Source organism: Dasypus novemcinctus, chromosome 8, assembly GCF_030445035.2.
Source record: "Dasypus novemcinctus isolate mDasNov1 chromosome 8, mDasNov1.1.hap2, whole genome shotgun sequence".
Taxonomy (NCBI): Eukaryota; Metazoa; Chordata; class Mammalia; order Cingulata; family Dasypodidae; genus Dasypus; species Dasypus novemcinctus.
This window is the reverse complement of record NC_080680.1, coordinates 20,501,791-20,518,634: the sequence shown is the minus strand read 5'-3', so window position 1 is coordinate 20,518,634 and position 16,844 is coordinate 20,501,791. Positions and strand designations below refer to the sequence as shown.

At 39.7% G+C, this 16,844-nt stretch overlaps 1 protein-coding gene across 6 annotated transcripts in view; it reads left to right on the top strand.

Moving 5' to 3' along the window:
- Nucleotides 1-1,512: 1,512 nt before the first annotated feature.
- AOPEP (aminopeptidase O (putative)) overlaps nucleotides 1,513-16,844 on the top strand; it is a 366,697-nt gene continuing 351,365 nt past the window's right edge. For 5 of the 6 annotated variants that reach the window (XR_011649356.1, XM_004470934.3, XM_012530019.4 and 2 more), the window contains exon 1: nucleotides 1,513-1,579. The gene's annotated coding sequence lies outside the window, so the exon portion shown is untranslated. The remainder of the gene's footprint in view (nucleotides 1,580-16,844) is intronic. The other variant, XM_071216642.1, reaches the window with a different exon arrangement.

Genomic DNA, 16,844 nt, shown 5'->3' with positions numbered 1-16,844 from the left:
AAATCCTATGAAGAACTAGAAATAATTTTAGCTTTATTATCTAGGTATTTTCTTAGATCAGAAACTTAGGGGTCATTTTTGACATCTTTCTTTTCCTTATATTCCTTATCTAATAAATCTTCATATTTGTTATATCCACTTCCAAAATATTCCTTAAATTTATCCATTTCTCTCCTTCATTTCTTAACTAAGCTCTGCAAAAATAATTTGTCTGTATCCTTTTCTGCCTGCCAACAGTTCATTATATACACAGCAACCAGAGTAATCTTTTATTAATAAAATCAAAAGCTAACACTCACCTGTTTAATAAAACTCTTCCCTGGCTTACCATTACACTTAAAACCATACTCCTTGCCATGGCCCAGAAAGGCTCTGCATGATCACCTTGCTGATCTCATCTCTTCTGCCCCTAGCAAACTGTTTTAGTTTCCTAGGCTGCTCAAGCAAATGCCATGCAATATATTGACTTAAACAATGGGAACTAGCTTATGGTTTTGAGGCTACAAGAAAGCACAGATTAAGGCATTTTCAAGGTGGTGCTTTCCCCCCCCGACGATTCTGGGTTGACTGCCTGTGACCCTTCATCCTTAGTTTGTCACATGGCAAGTCACATGGCAGTTTCATTGATTTCCGTTTCTGGCTGCTTCCTCTCTGGCATTCTGTCTGTCTGGATTTCACTCTGCTTATAAAGGGCTCCGTAATAGGATTAAGTCCTATCCTGAGGCAGGCTGCATCTTCTTATCTGAAGTAATCTCATAGAAAAGTCCTACTTACAAAGGTTACACTGCCACAGGAACTGACTAAATTTAAGAACATGTTTTTCTGGCGTACATACAGCTTCAACACCACACAGACTTTCTCAAACGGCACCACATGCCTTCTCCTTCCCATGACTTTCACACATGTTGATCCTTCTCTTGATTGCTGTTCCCTCAGCTCATCAAAGAGCTGGCTTCTTCTCTTCTCAGTTCAGTGAACCTCTTCAGAGGGCACTTCCTTGACACCCCAAATGAGCCACCCTCCATTTTTTCAGCAACTTACTCTTTTCCGTTCATGCATGTACCGTGATCGAATTATTGTGTGTGCTTTCTCAACTAGAAAATGAGGGTGGGTATAGTGTTCTGGTGTGTGTCCCGGATTTTGTACACCGCTTCCCTAGCACGTAGTAGGATGAATTGTGATGGAATTAATAAGTGTATGTAATCAGCGGTCATGTGCAGCACAGGCTGAGTAAAATAAGGAATAAAAAGTGCACATTGCATTTCAAGAACAATTTTTTTCTGAGTCCCCATAAGATTGCACAATTAGTGGTGGCTGGGTAATAGGGCAACCCTACACACCACAACTCATGCAAGGTGCACTCTTGCGCCGTCCAGGGCCCGTGGCAGCTTCGCGCCTGCGCAGACCTCCGCAACGCGATCCAACCCGGCTCTTAGCTAAGGCACGGCCTCCCCCGAATGGGGCGGGGCCAAGAGGACGGCAGGCTGCGGCGCTCGTGGATGACGTCGCCGCGCGCGTGCTCCGGTAGCCCGTAGTAACCTGGAGTCGCGGAAGTGGACACCGATGGCAGGCGGCAGTGGTAGGTAACTTGTGTGCTCCGTCTTGGCTCCCCGCTTTCCTCTCCTGCTCCGCAGTGGTGCCGGGGACATACCCTTACTTTTCGTCGGTCAGCGGGGACCCTTTCCCCGTCCCTTCCCCGTCCCTTCTACGCTTGGATCTGAAATCCGTCCTCAGTACTGGGCTGGGCAGCCACTTTTCTCCGCCTCTGTTTTCTAGGTGGCGGTGGTCTCCGACTCTCCACTTCCCGGCGGCAAAAACCTTTCCTCAGTCAGTAATTGCCATCTCCTTCCTCTTTTCCCTCCTGGCACTCCTCACCCGTCCCTCTCCGTTCCTAGCACTACAGGGTTCATCTCCAACCCTGTTTAAGAGATGGGGCAGTTTGTTATTCCTTTAAATTCTTGTTGCAGCAAACCGTCTTTCTTCCCTCCCCCTGGAGGATCCTTACTGGGAGCATCATGTTTTGAGTTTTGAAGTCCGTAGAGAATATTGGTTCTATTTTAATCTAGAGTTTTGCTTATTAACCCATGCATGGGAAGTGGGGGTGGTAGGGTGGAGCAGTAATGTGGAAAGCTTTTGTGATAATAAAAATTCACTTGAGGTCCAGTCAACAGTTAATAGCTTTTTATTAAATTGATCCTTCTTGCCCCTGGATTTCTTTTAGGTTTTCGACCAGTGATGATTGCAATTATCCTTGCAACGTAGCTTACTGACCATCAAAATAAATAAGCAATAGAACTCGCTAGGAATGTTTAGATCACTAAAAAATTACATTAAGATTTACATGGTTGATAAAGGAATAATATAGGTTATTATAAAACTCATTAGCAACCCACATATTGAGTATATGAGATGAGAACAGGATTCTGAAATCCTTGATCTCATTGATGATGTGGTTTTGTATTTCTTGTTCTTTTAGTGTGTTCCGTTTTTTAATAGGGTTTATGATACTTTACATAATTTAGGGAAGCCTGTTACTGGCTTGCAAATTGGTAGGATTGGGTTCTTCCAGTATTTCCCGGATAAAGTTGAATAATGTTAGGGGGATAGTAGTAGTTGCTGTTTATTGAAATGCTGTATCCTAGGGGCTGTTTTTAACACTTTACCTAGTTTTCTCCTTAGTTTACTTAGATTTCACTGCCTGTGAATTAGGAATTATTATTCTTGATTTACAGAGAAAGACTTACATATGTGAAAATGACATGCCAAAAATTTACAGTAATATATGACAGAGCCAAGAATTAAATTCGCATTTGTGTGACTTCAAAACCTGTACTTAAAAACCCCACTACTAATGATAAAATTCTATGCTTTTTACAATAATTACACATAATTCTATAAATTTGCCCACTCATCCAACAATGGCTTTACGTTTTCTAATATCTTTAATATTAAACTGTCATATACCTGGAATTAAAACACCTAAAAAGCCTCATTTGTGATCCTTCTACACATGCACACACAAACACAGACCATCCTTATCTTTAAAAATGAGGTAAAGGGCAAATTAGATGACTCAGTAAAACTTTTCTGTTGGAGCTCTCAGGGAGTAAGTAATTCTGGATAATAAGGTTTTATCCTTTTAGAAATGAAAACAAATATTTACTGCTTTGGATGGAAATTTGAAAAACATACTAAATGATTCCTTGCCTTCTAAAACACGATACATTGAGCAGATTTTAATTTTCCTTTGATGTCTCAGAGTGGGCATCTGAACATTATTTGTCATTTTGTGTTATAATTTGGTGATTACAACAGCTTTTTATTATATTTGACCTCCAAACTGCTTTGCAATTTGAATTTGCCAGTACTTTTTTTGTAGTTCATTCCCCAATATCATAATAAGTGAGTAAAGCATAGCAAATAAAAACAGGGACTGTGGAATCAGACTTAAACAGGTTTCAAATCCCTGCTGTGCCACTTATCAGCACAGTGATCCTAGATAGTTTCCCATCTCTGTACCCCTCAGTTTTCTCATTTGTAAATGGGGGTAAAAAGAAAACTTACTTCAGAAGCTTATTTTGAGTAGAAAATGAATTAGTATCTGTAAAAAGCTTAGAACACTGTCAAGCATATTGTAAGAGCCATGCAAGTATTTACTAATATATTATTAGCCTGGTTTGGACCTTAGGTTCTTTGAAAATTGCATTCTGCTTTGAAAATGGTTGCAACTTGCATGATATTTAATATGTGGTAATTCTCAGTTTACTGGAGAATTATCCTGACTAGAATCCTTCATCCTAAGCTGTTCTAAGGAAAATGTGAATTTATGAAATTAGACTTTATAGAACTTCACTTTCATGTACCTTTGTAAGGCAATATGCATTTTGCTTGGGGTGTTTGAACTAGAGATTTCATATATTCACTGTATTACACATATCAAAATAGTGGACTTTTAATTTCTGTTTTGAATTTGGGTCATTTTTCAGTGGCTTATATTATGGTCTACCAAAACATGGGAACCCCTTTTACGTTTGAATTCCAGTTGATTTACATGTCTATTTATGTTGCCTTGCACAGGTATAGTCTTTCATGTTCTCATAGTTCTCTTGGTTAAGTACCTCCTTAAAACAAAATAAACAAACAAAAAACTAGACGCCAACACCATTATGTACTGGCCACTTGTAAACACATCTCTTCAGTATAGTTCTCTAAGTACTGCTCTTTGTCCTTTCCTCCCTCCCTCCCTTCAAGGAACTCAAAAAATTGACTCTATCAACAAAATGAAATCATATTTCTTATGACATTTTCAAGGCGTGTACCCCTTTTTGGGGGTGTACTTTAAACCAAGGCCAGCTAAGCATTAGGTATTGAGTCCTTCAGCATCCATACTTAGGAACTTGAGAATAAATGGACTGTCCTTTATTTGAATACAAATCAGGGCTGCTATTCATGTTCAGACTTCTTGTCCAATATATATGTGCTACCACTTGCGCTACACTCACTCCCAAAGTGTAAGATATATATATATATACATTCGACAAGAAGTCTGAACATGAAATGAATAGCAGCCCTGATGAGTATTCAAATAAAGGATAGACCATTGCTACACTTTTGATGCATGTTGAATTATACTTCTTTATACTTTTCCTTTCATATGGCATGAGCTCAATATTGGATGATTTGATTTGATTGTGAGCTGGAGATATGAGTGGAGATAGGAGCAGAGATAACACTGTGAAGTTGCATGAACAAACATGCCTGGTGAGCATTGTCAAACTGGTACCAGAGTAGAAATTATAGTGTTATTTTTCCTTTCAGTTCATTTTTAGTCTAAAAATACTAAGGGAAGTAATATTATTAATAGTAATATTACATGTTACTTCTATAGGGTTTAAAGTATGCCGGGCACTTTTCTAAGCACTTTATCTGTAAAGAAGATAATACTATTTTTCATATTTCACAGATGAGGAAACTGAGGCACATAATTAAGTGAGTAGCTAAAATTATGAAGCTGGTAGGTGGTGGAACTGGGATGTGAACCCAAGCTATCTGGTTCCAGAGTTCATTTATCCCTAGTTTTTTTTTTTTTTTTTAGTTTTTTTTTAGGAGGTCCTGGGGATTGAACATGGGAAGCTGGTGCTCAACTACTGAGCTACATCAGCTCCCCAGTAAAAGTTGTTTTTTTTTCATTTGTTTCTTTTGTGCTTAGGAGGTACTGCAGATCAAACCTGAAACCTTGTGTATAGGAAGCAAGCATTCAACCACTTGAGCTATATCTGCTCCCCTATCTCTAGGTTTTGAGTTAATACTTAGTAAGTACAGCTTTACAATGTAAATTGTTTTGCCCACCACACACTTCCTCTATCCTCACCTTTTTTACTCTCTTTAAAACAGAATGTGATTCTGAGCTTAGTGGGCAAATGTATTGAATCTGTCAAGAGTGGTAGGTGCTTCTTACGTAATTGGGATAATATCATTTGAAAGGAATTCAGACTGTATTTTCTCACCTTAGTTCTTTTTCTGAGAGTATTGTTTTGAAAAGCAGAGCTTGAAACTTTATGATTTCATATTGCATATATATTGTGCTGATGTTTGCCTTTAGATATTATACAATTTCCATACTACTGTTCTGGGAGTAGAAAGAGCATTTTGTTCATAATGTTATTAGTGACTGTCAGAATGGTTTATAGCATACTCATGTTGCTCCTGTGTCATTACTCTATGTTGCTTGATTTCAGAAGGAATTATTTTGAATTTGCATTTTTATACACAATCAATTTCATTATAATTTTTCTTGGCTTTTTTGGCTAACATTTTATTTCTTTGACACTTGTAATTGAAGGCTTAGTTTTTTAAATTGATGGAAATTAGGATATGCTTAATATGTTTTGGTAGCAAAGGAGACTCAGCAGCCTTTTCTTTTAGCATCAATAATGTCTTGCATATATAACAAGTAATGAGGAATGATCTATTTCAGTAGTGCCTGATAGAAGTAGAATTACAGAATGTTAAGGGTTCAAAGGGTCCTTAGACAAACACCCCTGCCTTTTTAATTATTAATTGTTTTTATTGTGGTAACATATATACTATGCAAAATATCCCTTTTTAACCACTTTTGTGTTTGCAATTTAGTGATGTTGATTACATTTACACTATTATGCTATCACTACCATCCATTACCAAAACTTTTTTATCACCCAAAACAAACTTTTTACCCTTTAAGTATAACTCCCAAGATTTCTCTTTTACCTTTCATTTGGCAGATGAGAATCTGGAATGATTAAATAATTTGCCTATAGTCATATAATATTAGAATCTTTTTTTTTTTTTTTAAAGAATATCAATGTTCTGTGTTCTTTTGAACCATGTTATTATATTTGGGTAGCATCCTTACTTATAAGACAGGGTGCCAAGTTTTTTACTCGTGCAGTTTATTGTCTTGCTTCTTATAACACTGTTCTTGGAGAGATAGTGACCTGAGTGGACAGGTTGCAGAGGGAATGAACTGATATGACAGATCCAAGAGATATTTAGATAGATCGATAGGACTTTGAAATTGATTATATGTAGTTGAGAGTGAGAAATCTGGGCTGGTCCCCAGGATTTTAGCTTGGGTATCTGGGTAGATGGTGCTATATCATTCATTGGAGAGACTTCCTTAAACGATGGGCTGGGTATATGGATTTGAGTGATGAGGGCATGGGTGGCACAGAGAACATGAGAAAGATTGAAGATAGAACAATAGGAAACATCAACGTCTAAGAAGCAGAAGGACCCAAGAGATAGGAAGATGTAGTGGAGAGAATGGTATCACAAAACCCAAAGAGGAGAGGATTGCTAGAAGGAGGGCATGGTCAGTGGTGTTAATGCTGCAGAATTGACTGAAAGAGCCCACTGAGTTGACAACTAGGATGTCATTCGCCTGCATTTGAGTGGCCTTGTAGGGATGTGGTTCCAGCGAGCTGTGGTCTGAAAGGGAGATGGAGTAATGAGGATAGGGATTCAAGATAGTTCTTACAAGAAATTTGGCTGTGAGGAGAGAGTGAACAGTTAGAAAGAGAAGTGGAAGTCAAGAAAGGGCTTTCCTTATTTGTTTTTTCCCTTAGGACTGGATCATTCATTTATTTCTGAGATGAAAAGAACTGGGGAAGAGGGAAGAGTTGGAGATGATAGGGGGCTAGATGATTGATAAAGAAGGTCAAGTTCAGGGGAACTTTTTTTAACTTTACCTTAATGCATTATTTGTTAAGAAAGAATGGGTACTAACTCCCACCACTTTTACAAAGCATTTAAAAAAGCCAAAACCAAAACTGTTTTAACCACAGATACAAGTTCAGTAGGTTTTATTTTATTATTCCTGTTGTCATTGCAAAATAGGAAGCAAGTAGGTGACATTAAAAGCCTTGTCATTTTTACTTGATTTGCCTAAAAGTTAATTTTCATGAAAGCTGTTCTATGTGATATAGTATAAAAAGCAGCTTCTATCGAGGAATAGCTTATGATAGATAAATCCTCCACTGGTGATTAACAGTGATACTTTATGATCTTATTTTCATACTTAAATATGAGGATTTTTAAGAAAAAGATTAATTTGTTATCTCAATATGGAGCGATGACAAGTATTTCATATAGACCTGATTTGTTTTGGTGTTTAGGGTCCAGCACCTCAAAGGAGACATGGGTTGTTCTCTCCAAACCAGAAAAATGGACATTCATACTGCATGCAGATGGTAGACCCAGATGCATGCCAGAAGACAACGCTTCTGTCAAAGAAATTGCACTTAAAAAAGCAGCAGTATCACATCCCAGCAGTTGCTCTATAGCAGCAGCTGACACTGAACACTCATTCTGCAGCCACGTTCAGTACTTGGACAAATCTGTAATTCTTCAGTGGTCACATTTGAGCAAATGGATGCCCAAGGACTTCGACTCTTGTTCATAACAAGTCTAATTTGGAATATGACTTAAAGTTTTTTTCTAATAAAAAGGGTATTTCAGGTTCTGGAAATACCATGGTTACAGTATATGTTGTGTTTAGTCATTTTCATCCAATGATTTAGGAAAGGCATCATCTTATATTTTTTTACACCTAAAGGTAAATCATTAAAGCTATGCAGTATTTGTAGCATTTGAGCAGCTTATGGCTAACACATTAAACATGAGGCTTCTTCCATATTCGTGTAGTTCTGTATTTTTTTCTTAAGCTTATTTCTCTTAGCATAAATAAGAAATAGAGTGTTAAAGGAAAATAAACTCTTTAATGTTACTTTTAAAACCTCATACATTTTTAAATATCCCCCAATTAAATGTCAGTTACATGTTCAAATTTAAAAGGTGATTAAGCTCCTCAAAGATCTTTTAAAGATATTTAAATGATAATCAGATGTGCTTTCTTACCTTGCTCACAACTGCTTTTCCATTTCTAGGAATTTGTTCAGATCTCTTGTCTTGGCAAGGACGAATTAAATATTTGTTTCAGTTCATCCCTTAGAACCTGATGCTAGAAGTGTACTTTATGCCTTGATGAAATGGATTTAAAAGCCATTTAGAAAGAACAGGGTACCCATTTGCAGTGTGTACATTCCAGTTCTACCCCAATGGGAAAATCTGTGTTATAGTATTAAAAATATTTACCCCTGTGAAGAACCAGAATATAAATATTGAGATCTGAGTACTTCTGATATTCCTAGAGAAAATTTGAGTTTATTCCTCGACTTAATTTTGCTCCCTAGATGCAGTACTCCTTGCTGAGATTGTCTGTATAGCTGTGGCCCTGATGGGTGATCACCAAATAAATCCCCAGGGGGAAAGAGCTTGTCTCCTTTTCCGGCTGAAGGAAGTGTAGCTCTCTTAAGACAGGAATAGAAGGACCTCCAACCTTTTGACAGCTTTCCTCTTTGCAGGGTAGGAAGTGGGCTATAGGGTCAGACTGAGGCCAGGAATTGGGGGAGGAATAGACCGGCTGCTTGTCCTGGAGTTGCCAAGAAAGAAACAAGCTTATCACAAGTTTTGAATGGTGAAAACTTCCTGAATATACTGAGCAACAAAATTCCTACACAAGAAGCACTATAGGAAGTGACTAGAGCATTTGTCAGATGGTGGGTTTTGTTTTTTTTTTTAACACATCTTTGTACTCTACGTGAATCCAAAGTAGTGCTGTTGAGAGAAGACCAGAGTTAGGTTAAGCCAGTGTTCCTCAGTGTAGTCCTTGCACTGAGCAGCATCACCTGGAATTTGTTAGAAATGCAAATTATTGGAGGCCAGTAGTCTGGTTTAACAAGCTGTTCAGGTGAATCTAATGCATGCTCAAGTTTGAGAACCACTGATCTAGCTAGTTCAACCCAGTTGCAGTGGCAAAGTCACAATGTTGAGGGGGAGTGAGTGAAAACCTTATTGCATGACAGAACTCCCTTTAATTTTTATGTTCCATGTCATAGCTCTTAGAGAGTATGCTGTGTTTCAAGTTGAAGGAGAGGAAAGACTGCTTTGCTATAGATACCAGTGATGGATAACACTGTTCTTGTGAATGGAGAATTTCCTGGCTCATGACTGCAGTTCATGCTGGGATTTAAATTCTGCCAGACTAATAGATGAGAACTTTTCATCTTGCCTATATTTTTTAAAATTTCAATTATTTATTCCCTTATTCTTTTTTTTTTTTTTTTTGTACTTCATATATGCAGTGACCTGTGAGAGTCCTGCTTTCTTGGCTTTGTGATGGCAAGAGTTGGTTCAAATAGCTCAGTATTTCTGAAATATTAGGAAATGTAAGAATTATCTGGAAGTGTCTTTAAATGCTGATTTTGACCCCTATTCCTGGAGATTCTGATTTAGTAGATCCAACATAATGTCTAAGGACCTGCATTTTAACAGTACTTCCCTGGCCCCCATTGATTCTGGTACATGTGGATTTCAGATTATACTTTGAGAAACACTGCACCAGGTCTCTGAGGACAGTGATGATTTATCTGATTATAACTTTGTGTTTGGGAAATTCTGAGATACAAATGGTTTCATGAATTTCTTAGAACATTATCTTCATAGACATGAATCTATTGCTAGTTATGAACCTATCTGAAGGTTTAATATCTCACTGCAAAGGCTTGGGGTAAAATTCTTTGAGAAGTTATGAGTAGTCTTCTGAGATTAAAACCACTTCTGGGCAAAGTTTCTGTTTGGCATGATGAAAAAAATTTGGTAATGGATGGTAGTGATGGTAATGCAACATTGTAAATGTCATTAATGCCTCTGAATTGTACACTTAAAACTGGTCAGAGTGGCAAATTTTGTTATGTATATGTTGACACAATAAAATTGTGAAAAATGCCCTGTGAAGACCACTTTGGCAGTGTAATATTATAACACAAAACCAAATTTAAAACTTCTTAAGTTCCATAATTAGTATTTTCTGAATAATGAATGTTTTGGAAGCAGACCTTTATGGCTGTAGGGCTACATATTAAAATTTCACATAGCAAAAGAGTAAGTTAACTTGAGAAAATAGTGGGAAAGTGTACCTTTTCACACAGTCTCCAGATCATGTGCTGGAAGCCTAAAAGGCAAGAATGTGGAGAAAATACTACAAATGTGCCTTCAGGTTAGTACCCTGAGACCACTGTCAGGGGCGGGAGGAGATTTATCTAAAATGACTTAGACATGAATTGTCCAAAAAAAAACTGTATCTAGCTTCCTGAAAAATGATTAATGAACAATAATGCGGCAGGAAGCATTTTTCATGTTTCTGTTCTCTTTGGAGCACACCAGCAGTAACTGTCTTTCTTAGTGCCCTGCAACTCCAGGATTCCATTAGGACTTCTTGAAATGGATGAGAATAAGGAGAGTGGCAAGTTCTTATTTTCACCTACTTAAGGATAGATAATTATCAACAGAGTTTTCATTCTTGGAATGGGAAAAGTGAGTGAAAAAGAGGATGATGAGATATTCCAGTGTTTTTAATGTTTGGGGGGAAGTATTGTCTAATGACACCCCCAATCAGGAATGGGAGTATGCTTCCCTTAGGAAGCTGTTTCAGACTGCCCACTGCATTAATATTTCAAAATGAAATGTAACCCATATTTCCTTTCGACAGGAGAAATAGGTGCATTAGAGCTTGAGAAGCGACCCCCTCTGCATACTTGCATGACTGGTGCCAGCAGGAAGGAAGTGGGGCCAATAAAGAGTCCTGCCCCACTAATCATCAGACAGTTGGCCTTTTGTCAAGTTCACTGTGACAGAAATGCCTGCGCTATACCACACCATGACCCAAGCACATGTAGAGAAGACCTAGCCTCCCTGTTCTTGCAGGAGCTCCCCTCACGGAGCCCAGCTACCCAGCCATTTTCCTGAACCATCTAGTTTCCTGAACTGTCCACATTACTGTTATTCTCAAATACTTTATCATGGCTACGTGGCAGATCTGCTGCTCCCACTGAAGGATGTACCTCATTTTATGGAATAGAACCATCCTAAATTTTGCTGAAAAGTTGTCTTTGGAACATTCTAATATCCCTATTATTTAAAATGGATATATAGGTGTAGATATGGTCCCAGGTGTTTCAGTTTCTGGGCCTCCTTAAGCAAATACCGTGAAATGGGTTGGGTTAGACAATGGGACTTTATTTGCTCCTGGTTTTGAAGCTAAAAGAAAGTCCACATCAAGGTGTCATCAAGGTGATATTTTCTTCCCAAAGACTGGTGTTCTGGTGCTGGCTGCACCTTGTTTGGCACCTGGCAGCATCTCCTGGTTGCTGCTTTTCTGGCTTCTGCTGATTTCATCTTCTTCCTTTCCTGGCTTTCTCTTTCATGCCTAAATTCATTCCGCTTATGAAGGACTCTAGTAATACGATTAAGTCCCATTCTAATTGGGCTGGGCTCCACACATCTGAGGTAACCTCATCAAAAGGTCCTATTTGTAATCAGTTCACACTCATAGGAATGGCTTAAATTTAAGAACATGTATTTCTGGGGTACGTTCAGCTTCAAACTACCACCCTGGGTTAAGCCCTTTTTTAAACCAGTGTTTCTCAAATTGTGTACCAAATGATTTCAAGTGAATTTTAATAGTTATGTACTGATTTTAGTACCTGGTGAAAAAAATTACAATGAGCACATCCAATCCACAGTTTCATGGATAGTATTACCTAGGATGAGTTTAAGAAAAAAAGATGAGTCAATGATTAAGTGGATTTAAGAAAAATATTTAATAAATAATAGCACAGCAACGAGGGTGGCAAAAATGCTGATGGTGGTACATACATGGCTGAAGTTTGGGAAATACTGTTTTAAGGGAATACTTGGGGCCAACACGTTACTTTTGAAAAATTGCCTTTAAGATAATATATAAAGTAAATTGTAAATTCTCCAGTGTTGGAAGGAGATGATGCCACCAGGCACTGATGCCATTTGGCAAACCAAACAGAGACCCCTCATGGGCCATGGCAAAGGCAAGGGAAACCCAAGGCAGAACTGTGAAAGGACAATACTCAGGTTGGGGAAAGAGAGGTGAGCTCAAGCAACAGACGTCACCTCTCCGTCCAGCTCTTGTCCCATTCTTGTACTTTACAAGACTAGACAGGAGTAGGCAGCGCTTTAGTCTGGGTCAAAACGGCGAGTTGGCTTGCTGTTGGAGCAATGGGCTGGTGGCTGCGTGATACTTGAAAATGGTATTGCAGTACTGCAGGGTTCAATAAACTAGGGTTAAAGCAAGATGACACAGTAGCCAAGAATGAAGATGTAAAAGAAGCCATAAGACACCTTCCTGAGAACCTTTAGAATGACAGGATGATTTGCATTAAGAGAGTTCTGGACCTGACCATGAGGCAGCAGATCTTGCCTAAGAGCAGTGGACAAAATATGAGGAGGATAAATTCTACCTTGACTGATATCAGAAAGTAGTTAATTCGGGAAAGAAAAGAGATGAATGGGCATGTAATTGAAACCGTGATTGCAGCTATTCTCAAAGTATTTTTTTTGAAGTTGGTAAGACCTAAAATGTACAGGTTACGGACTATTTGGGCTACAAATGGATTACTTTAAACAAATGTCAATTGTAATTGTTGTTGGAGTTCCTGAATTCTACACCTTAAAATAATCTTAACTACTCAAAAAAAAAAAAAAAAAAAAAAAGACTAGAGAGCATGATGAAAATGAGAAAACAATAATGTTATTTTGACAGGTAGGTCTGTTGAGGCATTTTTCACATTTTAGAGTATTCCAAGCATCTAAACCATTATACTTTTGTTCTTTCCATACCTTTGGATAGCTTTTAATGAACATTAATTATTTCTAAATATTAGAACTAATTTTAACTAAATAATTTTGTCTTAAATTCTTCTTTTTAAAATTTATTTATTCTCCCCCTCCCTCCCCCCACCTTGTTGTTTGTGCTCACTGTGTGCTCCCTGTGTCCATTTGCTGTGTGCTCTCATCTTCTCTTTAGGAGGCACTGGAAACCGAACCTGGGACCTCCAAGTGGGAGAGAGAATGCTCACTTGCTTGAGCTACCTCAGCTCCCTGCTTTGTTGTGTCTCTCATTGTCTTTTCTCTTTGAGTCTCCTTGTTGCTTTATCTTGTTGTGTTATATTGTTGTGTCAGCTCACTGTCTTGCACATCTTCTCTAGGAGGCACCAGAATCTGAACCCAGGATCTCTCATGTGGTAGGTGGGAGCTTCATCATTTGAGCCACATCCACTTTCCAATTATTCTTTTTTTAAAATTTTTAAATTTCTCTCCCCTTCCCTGCCCCCCCCACTTGTCTTCTCTCTGTGTCCATTCACTGTGTGTTCTGTGTCCTCTTGTGTTCTTGTCAGCAGCACCGAGAGTCTGTGTCTCGTATTGTGCGTGCTCTCCGTGCGTGTGGCGCCATTCCTGGGCAGGCTGCACTTTTTTCGCACTGGGCAGCTCTCCTTACTGGGCGTGCTCCTTGCGCATGGGGCTCCCCTATGCGGGGGACACCCCTGTGTGGCACGGCACTCTTTGTGCACATCAGCACTACGCATGGGCCAGCTCCTCACAGGTCAGGAGGCCCGGGGTTTGAACCTTGCACATTCCATATAGTAGGTGGATGCCCTATCCATTGGGCCAAATCCACTTCCAATTATTCTTTTAATCAAGATTTTTTAACCTGTTTTGAGTCTGCTGAGATGTGCTAGTTCCTACCACATCTAACTGCCCTCAGTGTAGGATTACCATGCCCTAGAGGCTGTGTAGATAGTGTTTAAGCACACGCTGCTTGAGTTCAAATCCCAGATCTGCTGTCTGCTAGCTGAGTAATCCCAGTCACTTAGCCTCTCTGAGCATCATTTCTCAGGATCGTCCTTTATCTGTAAAATGGCGATAATACCTGTTTTACAGAGCTGTAAGAATTGCAAGAGATTGGAAGAGTGTCACATACACAGTAAGCACCCACTAAATATTAATTATTACTACCTTTGCTATGTTCTTCTAAAAGATGATCTCCAGAAGATGTTTCACTGCTTTTTGCTTTGTTTTTCACAAATGTACTTGTATCTTTTTTAAACTGACAAATCATGTTATTTGCCCCTGGATCATGGCGAATTGGCCATATATATACAAAGTCCTGGGTGTAGAGCAAGATGGTAAGGGCTGAGGAAGGAGAGAGGCATGAAGGGATTACATGTCCTTTAGGACAAAGTTGATAGGAGAGTTGTACCCCCAACTGGCCATGTTATGATTGATTAGTTCTTCAATCTGTTATGATGACATTTTTTTTTTTTAAGATTTATTTATTTATTTTTAATCCCCGCCCCCCCACTTGTCTGTTCTCTGTGTCTATTTGCTGTGGCTTGTTTCTTTGTCCGCTTCTGTTGTCGTCAGCGGCACGGGAAGTGTGGGTGGCGCCATTCCTGGGCAGGCTGCACTTTCTTTTGTGCTGGGCAGCTCTCCTTATGGGGCACACTCCTTGTGCGTGGGGCTCCCCTACGCAGGGGACACCCTGCGTGGCAGGGCACTCCTTGCGCTCATCAGCACTGTGCATGGGCCAGCTCCACACGGGTCAAGGAGGCCCAGGGTTTGAACCGCAGACCTCCCATGTGGTTGATGGACGCCCTAACCACTGGGCCAAGTCCGCTTCCCTGATGACATATCTTTAACAATTTTGACAGAGAGAGATTATTTTCTAGTTTTAAAATTTAGGTAGTTCATATGAAATCTTTAGTTGTTGATAGTGCCAGGAAACAAATAAGTCAGATCGTCATTAAGGCACGTCTGGGTCTGCAGGATGGATGAATAAAGTATGGATTGGAGTGGACTTGGTGGTATTCTACTATAGAACTATTGTGACTCTAGCAGTGGAAGAAACTATATCATTGATGTGGAGACAGTGGACATGGGAGTTGCTGAGGGCAGGGAGAGGGAGGAAAAGGTGTGATATGGGGCATTTTTGGGACTTCGAGTTGTCCTGAATGATACTGCAGGGACAGATGCTGCACATTATATATCCTGCCGTAACCCACTGAATGGCCTGGGAGAGAGTGTAAACTACGATGTAAACTATAATCTGTGCTGTGTAGCAATGCTCCAAAATGTATTCACCAAATGCAATGAATGTGCCACAATGATGAAAGAAGTTGTTGATGTGGGAGGAGTGTGGCGGGGTGCGGAGTGGGGGTATATGGGAACCTCTTATGTTTTTTAATGTAACATTTTGTGTCATCTATGTATCTTTGAAAAAAAGATAAAAAAGAAAAAAGACACATCTAATGAGGAAATAGATGTTGGTATAAAGCTTTGCAGTTCAGTATGTTCTTAATGTTTCTAGTACCTGGACTGGCCAGCCTCCCTGGGCAAGTGTAAAATCTTGAAAAAGAGGTAGAGGGAAACGGACTTGGCCCAGTGGTTAGGGCGTCCGTCTACCATATGGGAGGTCAGCAGTTCAAACCCCGGGCCTCCTTGACCCGTGTGGAGCTGGCCCATGCGCAGTGCTGATGCGTGCAAGGAGTGCCACGCCACACAGGGGTGTCCCCCCATAGGGGAGCCCCACGCGCAAGGAGAGTGCCCCATAAGGAGAGCTGCCCAGCGCGAAAGAAAGTGCAGCCTGCCCAGGAATGGAGCCACCCACACTTCCCGTGCCACTGACGACAACAGAAGCAGACAAAGAAACAAGATGCAGCGAATGGACACAGAGAACAGCAACCGGGGGGGTGGGGGGTGGGGAAGAGGTAGAGAGGAGCAGATGTAGCTCAAATGGTTGAGTGCCTGCTTCCCATATATGAGGTCCCAGGTTCGTTCCCTGGTACCTCTTAAAAACAAATGAAAAAGCCATCATTGGGGAGCAGATGTAGTTCAGGGTTGAATGCCTGTTTCCTATGTACAAGGTCCTGGGTTCAATCCCCAGTACCTCCTAAAAAAAATAATGGAGTAGAAAAGTGAAATCTCCATTTCTCTATAACTGTAATGAGTTCTCCCAGGAATCCTTGTTCCAATCACGCTGCTATAATTTAGTTTAAGTGGCACTCTTTAGAAAGCTGAAACAAGCTCTACTTTGCAAGCAAGTAGCAATCAAAGGGATAAATTCTCTCCTCTTTGAATATAGATTGAAATCTCTTCCAGTCTGATCTTTGCAACCCAGAACAGTGCCTGCTGCTAATGTGAGCACAAACATGTTATGCACCAAAGTGGAATGGCATCTGTATGCCAAGGTGAGATGAGGATAGCCAGAATTAACACCAGCTGCCATCAGTGATGCTGATTTCTATCATATCACATCAGGTTTAAGCATAATTCAGCATAGGCATATACTGATGTGAATAAAACCACTTGATCAGTTTTTGTATTCAGTGTTCACATTCTAGAACCTCCCCCACACCTCCCCGATTGTTTATAAT